This window comes from Triticum aestivum, chromosome 3D (genome assembly GCF_018294505.1).
Source record: "Triticum aestivum cultivar Chinese Spring chromosome 3D, IWGSC CS RefSeq v2.1, whole genome shotgun sequence".
Classification (NCBI taxonomy): Eukaryota; Viridiplantae; Streptophyta; class Magnoliopsida; order Poales; family Poaceae; genus Triticum; species Triticum aestivum.
In genome coordinates this window covers 52,696,594-52,714,968 of record NC_057802.1, presented here as the reverse complement: position 1 = coordinate 52,714,968, position 18,375 = coordinate 52,696,594, and positions in this window count along the sequence as shown.

Genomic DNA, 18,375 nt, shown 5'->3' with positions numbered 1-18,375 from the left:
ATCCTACTCATGCTAGCACTCAGTGTTGATTAATTTTAATGCATGTTCATGACTCTTGTCGCTCTCTAGTTGGTCGCTTCCCAGTCTTTTTCTAGCCTTCACTTGTACTAAGCGGGAATACTGCTTGTGCATCCACTTCCATAAACCCCAATGTTATTCCATATGAGTCCACCATACCTTCCTATATGCGGTATCTACCTGTCGTTCCAAGTAAATTTGTATGTGCCAAACTCTAATCCTTCAAATGAAATTCTGTTTTGTATGCTCGAATAGCTCATGTATCAACTAGGCCTGTCTGTATCTTCCATGCTAGGCGGGTTATTCTCAAGAGGAGTGGATTTCGCTCCTCACTCACGAGAAAATGGCTGGTCACCGGGATGCCCAGTCCCATGCTCAAACCAAATCAAAATAATTAAACAAAACTCCCCCAGGACTGTTGTTGGTATGGACGGTACCCCGTTGTTTCCGATGGCCATGGAGTGTGCTTGTTGGTGGTGGGGGAGTATAAACTTTACCATTCTGTTTGGGAACCACCTATAATGTGTGTAGCATGGAATATATCGAGATCTCTCGGTTGTTATGTTGACAATGAAAGTATGCCGCTCAAAATATTATTTATCTCTGTTTCAAAATCGAGCTCTGGCACCTCTACAAATCCCTGCTTCCCTCTGTGAAGGGCTTATCTATTTACTTTTATGTTGAGTCATCATCCTCTTATTAAAAAGCACCACTTGGAGAGCACCACTGTCATTTGCATGCATTGTAATTGATTTATATTGGGTATTACTATGACTGGATCTCTTTTACCATGAATTACAATATCTAGTCAGTCCTTGATCTTCAAGGGTGCTCTGCATTTATGTTTTGCGATCTCAGAAAGGGCTAGTGAGATGCCATCTTGTTATATCATATTATGATTGTTTTGAGAAAGTGTTGTCATCGGAGATTTATTATTATTGCTCGCTAGTTGATTATGCCATTGATATGAGTAAACATGAGACCTAAATGTTATTGTGAATATGGTTAGTTCATAATCTTTGTTGAAAACTTGAATGCTGGCTTTACATATTTACAACAACAAGAGCAAACAGAGTTTGTAAAAGTTTTTCTTTATCACTTTCAGTTTGTCAACTGAATTGCTTGAGGACAAGCAAAGGTTTAAGCTTGGGGGAGTTGATACGTCTCCATCGTATCTACTTTTCCAAACACCTTTGCCCTTGTTTTCAACTCTAACTTGCATGATTTGAATGGAACTAACCCGGACTGACGCTGTTTTCAACGGAATTGCCATGGTGTTATTTTTGTGCAGAAATAAAAGTTCTCGGAATGACCTGAAACTTCACGGAGAATATTTTTGGAATATATTAAAAATACTGGCGAAAGAATCAAGGCCAGGGGCCCCACACCCTGTCCACGAGGGTGGGGGGCGCGCCCCCTGCCTCGTGGGCCCCTTGAAGCTCCACCAACCTCAACTCCAACTCTATTTATTCACGTTCGGGGAGAAAAAAATCAGAGGGAAGGATTCATCGTGTTTTACGATACGGAGCCGCCGCCAAGCCCAAATCTTCCTCGGGAGGGCTGATCTGGAGTCCGTTCGGGACTCCGGAGAGGGGAACCTGTCGCCATCGTCATCATCAACCATCCTCCATCACCAATTTCATGATGCTCACCGCCATGCGTGAGTAATCCCATCGTAGGCTTGCTGGACGGTGATGGGTTGGATGAGATCTACCATGTAATCGAGTTAGTTTTGTTAGGGTTTGATCCCTAGTATCCATTATGTTCTAAGATTGATGTTGCTATGACTTTGCTATGCTTAATGCTTCTCATTAGGGCCCGACTGCCATGATTTCAGATCTGAAGCTATTATGTTTCCATGAATATATGTGAGTTCTTGATCCTATCTTGCAAGTCAATAGTCACCTACTATGTGTTATGATCCGGAAACCCCGAAGTGACAATAATAGGGACCGCTCCCGGTGATGACCGTAGTTTGAGGAGTTCATGTATTCACTAAGTGTTAATGCTTTGGTCCGATACTCTATTAAAAGGAGGCCTTAATATCCCTTAGTTTCCAATAGGACCCCGCTGCCAAGGGAGGGTAGGACAAGAGATGTCATGCAAGTTCTTTTCCATAAGCACGTATGACTATATTTGGAATACATGCCTACATTACATTGATGAACTGGAGCTAGTTCTGTGTCACCCTATGTTATAACTGTTGCATGAGGAATCGCATCCGACATAATTATCCATCACTGATCCATTGCCTACGAGCTTTTCACATATTGATCTTTGCTTAGTTACTTTACTGTTGCCACTGTTACAATTACTACAAAACTGCTACTGTTACATTTGCCACCATTACCGTTACTTCCATACTACTTTGCTACTAAATACTTTGCTGTAGATATTAAGTTATCCATGTGTGGTTGAATTGACAACTCAACTGCTAATACTTGAGAATATTCTTTGTCTCCCCTTGTGTCGAATCAATAAATTTGGGTTGAATACTCTACCCTCGAAAACTATTGCGATCCCCTATACTTGTGGGTTATCAACTACGTACCCGTAGGTCTACAATGAACTACTCACGCATCATCGGAGAGGCACCAATGAGGATGATGAACCCCTCTATGACGGTGTTTACATTGGATCTGGTGGTTCTGGAACTTGCGGCGGCTGGAATTGATTTTCGTCGACTCCCCTAGGGTTTCTAGAATATTGGGGTATTTATAGAGCAAAGAGGCGGTGCGGGAGGCCCCGAGGTGGGCACAACCCACCAGGGCGCGCCTGCGGCCCCAAGCGCGCCCAGGTGGGTTGTGCTCCCCTCGGAGCCCCCTGATGTCTACTACGCAACATTATTCTTGTAGACTCGTGTTGGGCCTCGAAGCGCGGAGTTTTCTAGGACAGTAGCAATTTTCCCTCAAGTGGATGACCTAAGGTTTATCAATCCGTGGGAGGTGCAGGATGAAGATGGTCTCTCTCAAACAACCCTGCAACCAAATTACAAAAGGTCTCTTGTGTCCCCAACACAACATATACAATGGTAATTTGTATAGGTGCACTAGTTCGACAAAGAGATGGTGATACAAGTGTAATATGGATAGTAGATATTGGTTTTTGTAATAAGAAAAATAAAAAATAGCGAGGTAACAATTGATAAAACGAAGCACAAACAGTGTTGAAATGCTTGAAAATAAGGCCTAGGGTTCGTACTTTCGCTGGTGCAATCTCTCAACAATGCTAATCTAATTGGATCATATAACCATCCATCAACGTGCGATGAAGAATCACTCCAAAGTTCTTATCTAGCAGAGAACATAAGAAGAAATTGTTTGTAGGGTACGAAACCACCTCAAAGCTATTCTTTGTGTTTGATCTATTCAAGAGTTCGTACTAAAATAACACAAAGCTATACTTTCCGTCCGATCTATCCAAGAGTTCGTACTAAAATAACACCATATGATACACATCAACAACTCTAATGTCACCTAGATACTCCAATGTCACCGCGAGTATCCGTGAGTTGATTATACGATACGCATCAAACAATTTCAGATTCGTAATACTCAATCCAACACAAAGAACCTCAAAGTGTGCCCCAATATTTCAACCAGAGAAACAAAGACAAGAACGTGCATCGACCCCTATGCATAGATTACCCCAATGTCACCTCGGGAATCCGCGAGATGAGTGCCAAAACATATATCAAGTGAATCAATACGATACCCCATTGTCACCATGGGTATTCATAGCAAGACATACATCAAGCACTACAAGCAATATGTCAACTAGTGACCTTCTCTTAGTGACCCCAGCTGAATTGGTCGTAAATCGACGGTCATTTCGCTTGGAAGGGCACAAACCCTGAAATTGCCTTACACCAAATGGTCATAAAGCAGAAAAGAGTGGTCTATGACCTTATTTCTACCTGATTACGACCAATATAAATGGTCATGAGGTTGTGAACGTGGATGCATTGGTACTTATTGCTATGACTAGGCGCCACCTCATCAGTTTTGCCTATGTGTCATGTTCATGTGTCAATTTTGCCCTAGGTTGTGAAGCAACCTATATTTCTGTTATTCCCAAAAAATTCTCATAAATTCTTTGGACCATATCTTCGTCAAATATGTAAAAAACCTTCCTCACCTAGTTCAAATATAATTCAACAATATTCATTTTACTATTCTGTTCAGAACAACACTTTGTGAATGAAGTGCTATTTATATATATTGGATTGACCTCAAACTTTTTGGGCAATCTTTCCTATCCAAATCATTGCTTCATGAAAAAATTCAGCTCCATTTGCCTAGTAAATGTTCCTCGGCAAATTTCCAAAGTTTTTGTTCAGCTAGAAGCTTTGTGAAGGAAGTACTAGCTATGCACATCCAAATGGCATGAAATTTATACAGTGCCTTCATATGCCGAAATTATCACCTTCCTCCAAATTGCAGCTCAATCAAATCATCTATGTGAGCCCAACTTCTTTTTTTATTTTCTGTCCAGATTGGCACATTGCAAAGCAAGTGCTATCTATACCACTCGTATAGCCCTCAAAATTTTTGGTCAATCTTCCATACCCAAATCATTTCCACATGCCAATATTCAGCTCTATTTTCCTAGTAAATCTTCCTCGGCAAATTTCCAAAGTTTCTATTCACCTAGAAGCTTTGTGAAGGAAGTACAATATAGTAATATCGTAATGAGTTGAATTTTTTCCACATATTCTATATGCCAAAGTCATAGCTCTACACAAAAGTTTAGCACTATCTAACAATACATGTGAGCTCACCATCGAATCTTTGTTTCTGGTAATATTTTCAGTTTGTGAAGCAACTATATTTTATATTGTTTTATAATTGCTGAAAATTTACCAAGACATTACCCCTGACTATAGAAACCCCCTACACCAAATTTAAGCATAATCCAATCATCTATATAAGCCCAACTTCAATTTTTATTTTCTGTCCAAATTGGCACATTGCAAAGCAAGTGCTATCTAGTCACCTCCTATTGTCCTCAAACTTTTTGTGCCATCTTACATATACAAATCATTGCCACATTCCAATATTCAGCTCCATTTGCCTATTAAATCTTCCTCGGTAAATTCTAAAGTTTCTATCCAAAGAGAAGCTTTGTGAAGGAAGTACAAGCTAGGATTATCCAAATGGTACAAACTTTTTACAGTGCTTTACTATTCCCAAATTACCATACTCCACAAACTTTCAGCTCAATCCACTTATCCATTTGAGCCCAGCTTCAATATCCATATTTCTGCCAGATGTGGTACTTTGCAAAGCAAGTGCCATCCAAACTCCTTCATTTGTGCTAAAAATTTGCCAAAACAGTATCCCTAGTAGATGATCATCCTAAGCCAAAACTCAGGCCCATTGGCCTTGTGAATTTCTCGTACCGCTAATCAAGCACTTGGCTGCTAATTCATGTTTGAGCATAGTTCGGTCTCCTAGTGAGATTATTCTGCTGTTATTGTCTTCCAAGCATCTACCTGGGGAGTGCCCAACCTACTAGGCATGCCTAGGCTGCCTAGAAAGCATGGCAACGCCACGGTCAGGCGGTGACCACGCGACGGGCATGTGAGTCTACGCGCTTTGGAGTTGGGGCCCTGGGCCACCGTCCAAACCTCGACGTATCACCACCAAAACATGTATTTATGCTTAAATAGATACTTATGTACCTATAAATGATTTTTGGAAAAAAATAAAGAGCAAACTATAAGGCAGCTGCAGTTCAAATTTGACCCGCTTCCTACTGAATCGGCGGAAATTTGTCTTTTTCACCAGAGGTGGATAAAAACTTTTTACACCCAACCATTTTGTCAATTGTGCATTAAACATGGCCTAGTACTTTATAAAATTGATTTGGTCTATTTTTACAACAATTATTTGGTAGTTCCTTCACAAAAAACCTCATTTTGGGCACTTGAAAAATGGAAAATGAATTTTCCGTGCAAAGAAAATAAAAAATCCCTTAGGCAACATTGTTTGGAATTCCAAGATGCACCCTTGTGCACAATATGAGATCATTTGAACAAACTATGCCATGAATGTGGCCATAGGATTGATCATTTGGCTTGAAAGCCATGAATCTTCACACATGATAGCTCATTTCTGAGAACACTTTTTTAAAATAATTGCCGTATTACAAGTTTATTTTTTTCGGTGACTTGGTCACATATAATGACATAATGCGAAGGTTTTCCAATTTTTTGATTTTTTTGAATTTTTTAAGCCCGTTTCAAAATGCGGTCAAAACGGTAGGAATGACTGTTCCTAGCTAGTTGTTGAATCTTGGAATTTTTTTGGTGTTTCCCTGATTAAATAGATACTTTTGTACCTAGAAATGATTTTTGGAAAAAATAAATAGCAAACTATGAGGCATCCGCAGTTCAAATTTTACCCGCTTCCAACTGAAACGGCGGAAATTTGTCTTTTTCACCAGAGGTGGATAAAAGCTTTTTACACCCAACCATTTGGTCAATTGTGCATTAAATATGGCCTAGTATTTTAGAAAAATGATTTGGTCCAATTTTGCAACAATTATTTGGTAGGTTCTTCACAAAAAACCTCATTTTGGGCAGTCAAAAAATGGAAAATGATTTTTTCGTCCAAAGGAAATGAAAACTTCCTTAGGCAACATTGTTTTCCATTCCAACATGCACCCGTGTGCACAATATTAGATCATTTGAAACAACTATGCCATGAATGTGGCCATAAGATTGAGCATTTGGGTTGGAAGCCATGAATCTTCACACATGATAGCTCATTTCTGAGAACACTTTTTTAAAGAACTGTTGTATTACAAGTTTATTATTTTTCCTGGTAACTTGGTCACATATAATGACACAATGCAGATGTTTTCCAATTTTTTTATTTTTTATTTTTTTATGCCCGTTTCAAAATGCGGTGAAAACGGCGGGAATGACCGTTCCTAGCTAGTGGTTGAATCTTGGTTTTTTTGGTGTTTCTCTGATTAAATAGATACTTAAGTACCTAGAAATGATTTTTGGGAAAAATAAAGAGCAAACTATGAGGCAGCTGCAGTTCAAATTTGATTTGTTTCCTACTAAATCGACAGAAATTTGTCTTTTTCGCGAGAGGTGGATCAAAACTTTGGACACCCAACCATTTGGTCAATTGTGCATTAAATATGACCTAGTATTTTAGAAAATTAATTTTGTCCAATTTTGCAACAAATATATGGCAGGTCCTTCACAAAAAAACTCATTTTCGGCACTCGAAAAATGGAAAATGATTTTTTTGTCAAAAAAAAGGTTAAATCTTTCTTAGGCAACGTTGTTTGCCATTTCAAGATGCACTCATCCTCCCTCGTCTGGTCGTCCCCATCTCCTCGCCGCCGCCACAGACGGCGCCTGACTACCACCACCCGTGTCGTGTCGTCCTCTCCCTCCCTCAAATAGTGGTTGAATCTTGGAAATATGCCAAATACAAGAAATTTTACATAAAGTGTTCTAATATTTTTGAAAAATAGAGTGGTGCTATTTTGGAACAAATATTTGGTAGGTTATTCACAAAAAACCATATTATGCACTCGGAAAATGGAAAATGATTTTTTGTGCAAAGAAAATGAAAGCTCTATTTGGCAATATTGTTTGCCATTCCATGATGCAAACTTATGCAAAATACAAGATCATTTTGACAAACTTTGCCATTGTTATGTTTTTTAAAAAACATCATAGATCTAGGTCTAAATTTTTGAGAATTCAATTGGGAAACAACCGGCCAATGAGACGCGAGGAACCGCCTTCACGCGGATCACCAAATTGAATGCAATCTGAGCCATCCATCGCGCACTCATCCAACGGTCGAGCTTCTCCCGAAAAACAAATACCCTAACCCACCCACCCACCCTCCCCTCGACCTCCCAGATTCGATCCCCCGCCGCCAGCCACACCAACCCACCCTCCCTTCGATCCCCAGCTCCGATCCCCCGCCGCTACCCCCTCGATCCCTAGATCTGATTCACCCACCCACCGCTGACCCAGCCGACCACCCGCCGGCGCCGACCGCCGCGCTCTCGTCGTCTTCATCTTCCCCTCCGAGATCCTCCCCTACCGGCTCCGTGTCGCGCTCTCGTCCTCTTCGTCTTCCCCTCCGAGCGCCTTCCCTACCTGCTCCGCGTCGCGCTCGCCGACATCCCCGCCGCCGTTCCGAGCACTTGATGCAACGCTGTGCCATGACTCCTTCACTGTTCGCTGCTCCTTCGGGCTCTGCACCTCGCCGACGTCCCCCTTCGTCACGGCCTCGGCTAGGGCGGCACCACGGTCGTGGCGCCTTCTCCTTCCAGGCACCGCCGTCGGCGAGCTCTCCTTCACCATAACCGCCTCCCAACCCCGGGCTCCGACCTACCCACCATCTCGAGCAGGTTCAGATCCGCCACGGCTCCCGCAGCCACTCGCCGGCAGACCAAGCAGGTGCAGGACGTGGTCTCTTCCTCTTTTCGTTTCGATTTGATTTGGAAGGCTGATGATGTTCGTTCTCTTCGATTCAATTTGGTAGACGCGCAGGTGCACGACGTGTGGCCACCATTCTGCTTCCTCCGGCGGCGGCGAGGAGAGGTGAGCCGCCTCCGTCACCCCTCCATCCACCACTCCACCAGCGCCACCATCTCCAGCCACCGCCGCCATCAGCACCAGCCTCCTCACACCACGCCTCCCACCAGACAGAGGGGCGGCCGTGCCTGGTGCCCCGCGCGACTCCCACTGGCCGCTGCCGCCTCTGCTGCTCCTCCCCTCACCATGCATATTGCCTGCTTCGCCCAGCGCCTAGCTGGCAGCAGCCAGCCAAGACCGCGATCGCATGTGATCTATCTATCCACCTGTAGCTAGCTGCCTAACTAGTAACTACGACCCTGCAGATCTAGTTGTTATCTTAGCTTTTCGACTTTCAAAGTTACTGCATGATGCGCTCCGTGCCGTTTCTTTTTGAAGTTACAGCACCAGCCTACTGCATGCATCTCCAAGCATCAGGCTGCTAGTAGTTTACCTGTGCAAGTTAGGCATCATTGGACCCTTGTTCAGAAATCAAGGGCTGGCATATATAGCTAGTATCACTGGGCACATTGTCTGAATTTTTTAACACATTGTCTGGGCTTGTATAGCTAGTATTATAGGCAGGGTGTCTTTTTAAGTGAAAGTTCTTTCTAAGTATTTTTTCAACTTCTTGTCTGGGCATATATTGCTGTATTATAGGATGCCTGAACAGCGAGTCCCAAATTTGGGAACAGGACAGACAACTACCTCCCAGTTTTGTATATATGAAAGTGAGCGAGTCCCGAATTTGGGGACAGGCAGGGGTCCATTAGGAACATGGCAGTTAATTTGCATAATCCTCGACCTCCTCCTGTAATCTCTCTTTGTCCCTTTCTTCTCTGAATTTCCCGGTGTTGTATAAGTCTGTAATATTCAGATTTTAAGAGTACTTGCTCCCTGTACTAGGTACTTCTACTACTTATTTTTAGCTGTTTAGTACTACTCTGTAGATCTGTGATACTAGTCTAGTCGCTTGTATAATTTTGTTTATTAGTGTAACCTGAACCATTATGTGTGTTCTGTAGTCTCTGTGATAGCTCCAGTACATGTGAACTATATGTTGTGGTGTAAATCATTTTCATTCTATCTTATAAACGTGTTTCTTCAATAGCTATTTCTGTTCAAGTCTTGTTTTCATTGATATTAGCATTTAGTTTGTCTCAAGTAAAAAAAAATACTAAAAATACAGTGAAGATAATCTGAACCTCCCTATGTAAAATTTAGTTTGTCTGTAATACTACTAGGAGATATGGGTGAGGGACTGAAAGGATGATATGCTTCCATGAATTTATTTGTAAGAAGTTTTTCTTGGCTGTGTACAAATCAGTCCAAATATGTGAGCCTCGGTTCTGAAAACTAAAGAGTTCATATATTGGTAGATAGACTGTGATTTAGGATATGCTAAACAGAAAGCTTTATAAGATGGAACTATCAATTCATCATGACTTCACTTTGTCCTTTAGTTTAATATGGTTAGAACTACCATGGGTTTTTAAGTAGCTGGGGCATTAAGAAACAGTATGCTGGATGTTTGGCCTTGCATCCGTCCTTCCATGAATTCATGCTTGTGCATTGCTAGTTATTGCTTTTTTTGCAGGTCTTCTTCCTCCTCGATCTGGTGCAGCAGCAACAATTCAAGGTCATGGTCATGGAGCAGCAGCCATATATTTTTCTTCTTATTCTTCCCTGAGATGAGGTTTGTTTTCCTCAAGGTCAAGGTGCAGCAGCTTGATTTGATTTGATGTGATTGGATTCAGTTTCCTCACGCCTCTCTGTTTGCATTGTAGGCTCTGTTGGTCGGTCTTTAATTCTTCATGCTGCTGCTGCTACTGCTACATGAGGGCCCTCTTCAATTCTGCATCCGTTGCGGCCTCTGCAGCTTCCACCTCCAGAAGAGCACCTGCTCCTCGTGCGGTTACCCGGCCGCCCGCATCCGCAAGTGTAAGCTCCCCCTCCCTTCGTCCTAGATCTCTAGGTCTGTTGCTGTCATGCGCCATGTTCTTGATGTTGCGCGTCCTCATGTGGATGCCACGAACGGCTGCTCCTGCGTGCAGATTTGATTCGCCGCATTAGTATGCGGTTGTTGTCTTGCCGTGGTTGTTCAAATTTAGATGCACCCAGTTGATTCGTCATCTCAGGTCATAATTTTTCTGCATTCCCGTTGCTGTAGCTTGTTGGATGCATAGTTTGATCTCCCAATGGGAATTATTAGTGAATGGTGATGTCTGGTCACGAGAATGGTGATGTAGTAGCTAGTATGCTTGATGCGTGTATGTCCATCTCTTTACTGTTTTGCTAGAACCATAAATCCCGATGCATGATGATCATGGTCTGGTTTGTTAGATCTATTCTGCTGGTGCTTAAAATTTGACATGCCTGGATTCTAAAACTCATTCTTACAGTTTTCATTTCTATGATCAATTTAGAGAGTTGCACATGTCAGTATATTATATACCAAAAAAATTCCTAGCTAGTGAGAACATTTTAGTCACTCCATGAATGCATACTGGTTAGTGTTAGTCATACTATTTATGTACATGGCATTTGCTATCAATTCTTGATTATAAGTTATTGGATCCCTCATTGGCTACTGTTTAATGTTCTGTACCTATTCTTATTCTTATATGTTCATTCTTATTTTTTGCACAGGTGAAGTGCGAATCCATGTCCGAAGCTGTGAAGCATATCAGCAAAGAATAGCATATTATGTGTTGTAGTTGTAGGCAGTAGTAGGCATATCTGGGTTGTAATATTCTTTAACTATTGTAATAGATTAATGTAGTATTGTTTTGGACCAATTTCATTTGCTCTCTCGTCTGTTCGAAACAATGATTGTGTATGTGATTTGAATACCTGTGAAATGGGAACCTGACAGGTTTGGTCGGAGTTATAATGGTTGTTTGACAAATTTCGAAATTTCTAATGTGTGGGACCAATTTTGAGCTAAGCATGACAAGTGGGACCTGCTGCAAATTCTGCATTCTAGAATATAAAAGGCCAAATTGTTGGGCTAGGCCCATGTAGCTAGCGAAAATTAACAGAAAAATATATATTAAAAAGGCTGAATTAATGGACTCGGCCCATATAGACACCCAATTCGATCGGGCTGAATCTTATCCACGTCAGCTTGCCACGCTGGATCCTACGTGGCGTGGGGAGGCTGCTAGTGACCAAAATTTTGGTCAAAGAATCAACGACCTTTTACATATCACGAACAAGGTCGTTAATTTCAGTTTACGACTGCCAACTTTTGAGGGATCCGGCAAGAAGCGCGGCAAGGAAAAGTAACAAGAGAGGCCTGCTCGAGGCCGCGGCAAGAAAGAGGGAGATGATGACCATGAAGAGGACGGCGAGTCTAGTGACCAAGAATTTCAAAAGGCCACAGAAGCCATGTGCATCGATGGTGGCCCTCGTTGCATCCTTCTCACCGCCAGCTTAAACAGTGGGCGCGTGAGATCAATGCGACAGAGCCATCGATCGATGCCCAGAAGCCACTGAAATGGTCCAACACGCCTATCATTTTCGATGCCGAGGATCACCCTGATCGCACGACCGCGGTCGGGTGCTTGCCGTTGTTGGTTTTGCCAACAATTCGCAACCTCAAGGTGACGAAAATGCTAGTTGACGGTGGGGCCGGTCTGAACTTGATCTTGCCCCAGGTGATTAAGAGGTTGCAAATCCAAAAGGGAGATCTCGAGGAGACGGGCACGTTTCTAGGGATCAATCTAGGGAGAAGCCAGCCCAAGGGTAAGATCACACTACCAGACACATTTGGTGGTGAGCTGAACTATAGGATAGAGAAGATCGTTTTTCATGTAGCCAAGATCCCGTTGCCGTATAATGGGATCCTTGGCCGTCCAACACTGGCCAAGTTTATGGCAGCATCACACTATGCCTACAACACGCTGAAGATGCCCGGCCCGATGAGCATCATCAATGTCGGCTCCGACAAGAAGGATGCACTCATCTATGCCAACCAGCTCTACCGGGAGGCTTCTGGCCGGAGCCCCCGAGGGGATGAAGACCGGCAAGACCTCAGTCGCCGGCAAGGCTTCTGGCCCTGGCCAAGCCTCTTGCACCCACTCCGGCAAACGCGCCTCCTCAGAGTGCTGCGTTCCCATTGAGGACGTGCCAGAAAGCTCCACCGGCAAGAGCAAGAAATTCAGGGTTGCACCACCAGAGACCAAGAAGGTGCCCGTCACGGAGGACGGCACGGGCGGAGCTTTCACTATAAGCTCCACCCTCGACAACAAATAGGAAAGCGCGCTCGTCGCCTTCCTGTGGGCGAATGTCGATGTGTTTGCATGACAAGCATCTGACATCCCCGGCGTTCCTAGGGATGTGATTGAGCACCACCTTGCTGTGTGTCCTCATGCGCGGCCCGTCAAGCAGAAGGTCAGGAAGCAAGCTTTGGAGCAGCAAGAGTTCATCATCGAGGAGATTAGGAAGTTGGAAGCGGCAGGCTTGGTCAGAGGAGTGCTCCACCCAACATGGTTGGCCAATCCGGTGGTGGTGTGCAAGGCAAATGGGAAGTGGAGGCTGTGCATTGATTATACAAATATCAATAAAGCCTGCCTAAAGGATCCTTTCCCTTTGTCGCGCATTGACCAGATCATGGACTCCACTACCGGGTGTGACCTCCTGTCGTTCCTTGACGCCTATTCAGGATACCACCAAATATTTATGACGAAGGAAGATGAAGAGAAGACCGCCTTTATCACCCCATGTGGTACGTATTGTTTTATACGAATGCCTTTCGGGTTGAAAAGTGCTGGTTCGACATTTGCAAGAGCGGTCCAGATTGGTTTTGAGCCCCAGCTCCATAGAAATACGGAAGCTTACATTGATGACACAGTGGTCAAAACCAAGGACAGGGCAACACTCGTGCAAGATTTGGAAGAAACATTTGCAAATTTGCGCAAGATCAACCTCAAGATCAACCCTGAGAAGTGTGTGTTCGGTGTCCCATCCGGCAAACTTCTCGGGTTCTTTGTGTCTCAACGTGGGATCGAGGCGAACCCCGACAAGATCAAGGCAATTGAGCAGATTGAGGCACCAAGGCGAGTCAAAGATGTGCGTCGGCTTGCTGGATGCGTTGCTGCTTTGAGTAGGTTCATCTTCAAATCTGCTGAGCGCGCGCTCCCCTTTTTCAAGATTTTGAAAAAGGCAGGGCCAATGAAATGGACCCCAAAGGCCGAGGCAGCGCTGCAAGATTTGAAGGGGTACCTCTCCTCTACGCCAATACTAGTTGCACCTAAACCGCAAGAGCCGTTGCTGCTATATCTAGCGCCAACGAATCAAGTGGTCAGTGCTGCGCTGGTAGCGCAGAGGGAGGTTGATGAAGAGGCGGTAGCAGTGGCAAGACTGTCGGATGACGAGCCAGAGCTCCCCCCGGCAAGGTCTGGTGTCGGCAAGGTAGGACCCCGGCAGAGACTGGCGCCGACAAGGCGGGAGCCCCGACAGAGTCTGGTGCTGGCAAGGCAGGATCTGCACAAGCAAAGGAAGTGATACAGAGGAAGAAGATGATGCAGCACCCAGTTTACTTTGTCAACTCCCTCTTGCAGGGGGCTAGATCGAGATACTCTGGTGTGCAGAAGTTGCTCTTCGGCTTCCTTATGGCCTCGAGGAAGCTATGTCACTATTTTCAAGCACATGAGATCACCGTCATCACTCGCTTCCCATTGCAACGGATCTTGCACAACCCAGATGCAACCGGAAGGATTGTGGAATGGGCGTTGGAACGGTCAAGCTTTGGTCTTAGGTTTGAAAGCACTTCGACAATCCAGAGCAGAATCTTGGTGGAGTTCATCGCAGAATGGACCTCAACGCCTGACGAAGAAATTCAAGAGACCACTCTCCCCGGCAAGGAAACAAGCCGCGCCTGGATTATGTACTTTGATGGGGCTTTCTCGCTGCAAGGCGCCGGTGCTGGTGTTGCTTGTCGCACCCACTGGGGAGCACCTCAAGTACGTAGTCCAAATGCACTTTCCCCGGGAGAGATCGACGAACAACACTGCGGAGTATGAGGGGCTGCACTACAAAAAAAAGACACATCCGTGACATTTTGGGCCGAACAATTTTTTTTTCTGTCATACTTATGACACTTCTATGACGATAATTGTGACAAAACCCGGTATCATCATAGATGTGGTGGGCTCCTACCTCTATGACAAAAAATCATGACAGAAAATGGGCTTTTCGTCCGGGGCAGGCCGGAGACGCAGCTGCATGACATTCTTTGGGCCGTTCATGACGAAGAAAACCGTGGTAGAAGCGAGGGCGAGGAAAATATCGGGGGAGTTCCCGGTTACGGTGGGTGTTCGGGGGCCGAGCGATGCGCGTTTCTCTCATACGTACACGCATGTGTGCGAGGCGTTGCGCTCTAACTGAACCCGACCGAGGCGTTGGGCTCTAACTGAACCCGAGCGATTGCACTGCAGGCTACGCGTTACTGAACCCGAGCGATCGATCGATGGCTGTTAACTGAACCCGATCGAGCGATTCCTTCGCTACTGCTGCTAACTGAAGCCGATCGATGCTGCCTCTGGATGAACAGTGAGCGTTGTTGGGGGGTTTGGATGAATAGTTCCCGGTGGGGGTTGGATGAACAGGAACCCGTGGTAGTAGAGGCCGTTGTCGCTGGATGAACAGTACCCCGATCGATCGATCCGGTGGATGAACAGGACCCCGTGGAGGGCTAGATGAACAGGACCCCGTGGAGGGCTGGTTGAACAGGAGCTGGTGGAGGGCTGGTTGAATAGTAGCCGATGGAGGGCTGGATGAACAGTAGCCCGTGGAGGGGTGGTTGAACAGGACCCCCATGGAGAGGGCTGGTTGAACAGTAGCCGGTGGAAGAGCGCGCGGTGGAGGCTGGATGAACAGGAGCCCGTGGATGAACAATCGCAGGTGGAGGCTTGTCGTGGTGGGCACACGGCAGATGCCAAGGGATGGCTAAAGATAGGAGGAGGCTCGAGGGAACTGGTGGGCTCCAGAGGCGAGGTTGGCATGAGCGAGCGCGGGACGCAAGACATACCCAGGTTCGGGGCTCTCCGGAGAGATAACACCCCTAGTCCTGCCGAGATCGACTGCAATGTAACAGTACAGAGTTGCTCCTTGAGCTGTATGGAGGGAGGAGGAAGGCGGGCCAAGGCTTAGGCCGCTCCCTCTCCTGGTGTGTGTGTGTGTTGCTTACTTCCCTATCCGTGTGTGATCTATGGTGCTTGCTTGATTGCCCCGTGCATGAGGGCTCCTGGGGGGTTTTATAGGCCAACCCCAGGGGTATAATGGTAATGTATTCACGGCCATGGGGCCGGGTCGTCAGTGTCTGGGAACCCGGTGCTGGGACCCGTCGGGTGTCAGGGCTAGCCGGGTTCTCCAGGCGCGGGCCCCGCGCGCCTTGGGGCGCCATGCGTCGTCTTATCGGTTGTAAGGAGGTAGCTGGGTTGAGTGGGCTACAGTGGTTCTTCGCCAGGCCTACGCTTGTAGGGGCACTGTTTCGCCGTCCTGTTGGTCGTCAGGGGATAGCTGGGTTGGATCGGCTACAGTGGTTCCCCGTCGGGTCGCCGCTTGCTGGCGTCAGGGATGACGACCGGTGCACTGTTGCCACGCCAGCCTTGGTCAGCGGGTAGGTGAGGGGCACTTTTGCCACGCTCTGACTGAGCTGAGGCATGGGCGGGGCACTGTAGCTTCGGTCGGTTGGTGGAGACTAGTCCCATCGTACGACCTGGATGGGACGGGAGCTGACCCTTTGCCGGGTTGAGGGACACGCCAAGGGGGAGCTGGCTTGCCGGAGAAGTCTTGGTGGAGGCTCGTCCCATCGTACGGACTGGATGGGATGGGAGCTGACCCTTGGCCGGGTTGAGGAACACGCCAAGGGGGAGCCGACTTGCCGGAGAAGTCTTGGTGTGCCGCGTCCGGCCGTCCGGGCCCACCATTGGGACGGGTCGAAGGGTTTGGCCGGGTTGCGGGGCTTGGCCGGGTTGAGCGACCCGGCCAAGCGTGCACCGTCTTGAGGGGCGACGCTGGCCCAGGATCCGAGTTCCGTTGCCTGCCCGGGGTTCATCCCCCCGACAAGGCTGGAGGAGGTCGACGGTGGATGAACAGTAGCCCGTGGAGGCTGGAGGAGGTCGACGGTGGAGATGAACATTATCCCGTGGAGTCCCGTTTTGCGGTACGCCACACCCCTCCCGATGAACAAGACCCCCATTTCGACCGTAGCGCTCCAACACAAGTCCGTTTCCTCCGTTTTGCGGTACGTCACACCCCTCCCGATCAACAGGACCCTGTTTTGACCGTAGGAGGTCCGTTTCCTCCATTTTGCGGTACGCCAGACCCCTCCCGATGAACATGATCCCGTTTCCATCATGGCCGGTCGAACACAAGGCCGTTTCCTCCATTCTGCGGTACGCCAGGCCTCGTTTCCATCGCCTGTTCCGTCCAAGCCGGTTCGCTCCCGATGAACAGCACGCGTTCCGTTGCCTCCCGATGAACACGACGCATTCCGTTGCCTCCCCATGAACACGACGACGACGCAGTTCTCCGTTCCGACCCAGCCACAGCCATGTACACGAGCCCTGGCCGTACGTATGCGCGAGTAGGCGTTCGAGACCCCACCCGTATGTACGTACGTGGCCGTATTTACTTTCTTGCACCCTGGCCGCTGTACGTACGTGTACATGCAACGTGCGCGCCTCTACTACCACACGTGCGCGTCTCTACATCGACCAGTATGTACGTACACGTTCGCGACCAGAATGAAAATGCTACGTACGCTTCGACCGGGTGGGTACCGACTGTCAGGCACTTCCTTGCGTGCGAAGATGTAGCTGGTGGGTCCCAGTAGTCAAGGGGCGAATCATTTTTTTGCCCGTAATATGGACGCACTTCCTTGCATGCGAAGATGTAGCTGGTGGGTCCCAGCAGTCAGGGGGAAACGTTTTTTTCACGAAATATGGTGGCCCGTCCGGTGGGTCCCTGCTGCCAGGTGGAGGAATCATTATTTTCCGTGAAATAAGGAAGCACTTCCTTGCTGCGGCCGTGGACCCAGCTGTCAGCCTCTCCACGTACAGTACTCTTCCGATGGAAGTCGTTCCTTGACCATGTTGACCACGCTGCGGCGAGAGCACTAGGGCGATGGACGACGACAAGGCCTAGGAAGGGGACGACACGGAGCCGGGGAAGACGAGGCAGTGGACGCCCAAGCGGAGAGGAGTACTAGGGTTCACTGGTTCGGCTATGGTGTGAGGCTGACGCCGCCGTAGGGCCTGGCAAGCGGTGGGAGTAGTAGGGGGCGGTGAGGCCTCCGTGGCATCACAACCGGCGACGGGAAGCAGGAGCACGCGACACAACCGACGCTGGTTTGGGCGGCTGAAGCAACAAGACCAGAGGTTGAAGAAGCACTACCACCATTGGATGGACATCGTACAGTCACTGGAGCTAGAATCGTTCATATTGACTAAGTTGACAAAGCCCTCCGTCCCCATCAACTTAGTAGGCCCACAAGTCAGCCTCCCACTATGGTGGGTCCCAGCTAGCAGGGGGTATTCATTTTTTGTGCGTAATAAGGAGGCACTTCCTTGAGTGCGAAGATATAGCTGGTGGATCCGACCTGTCAGCGGGGGGAACGTTTTTTCACGAAATACAGAGGCCCTTCCGGTGGGTCCCAGCTGTCAGGTGGAGGAATCATTATTTTGCGCGTAATAAGGAGGCATTTCCTTGCGTGCGGCCGTGGACCCAGCTGTCAGCCTCTCCACGCACAGTCTACTTCCGATGGATGTCGTTCGTTGACCACGTTGACTACT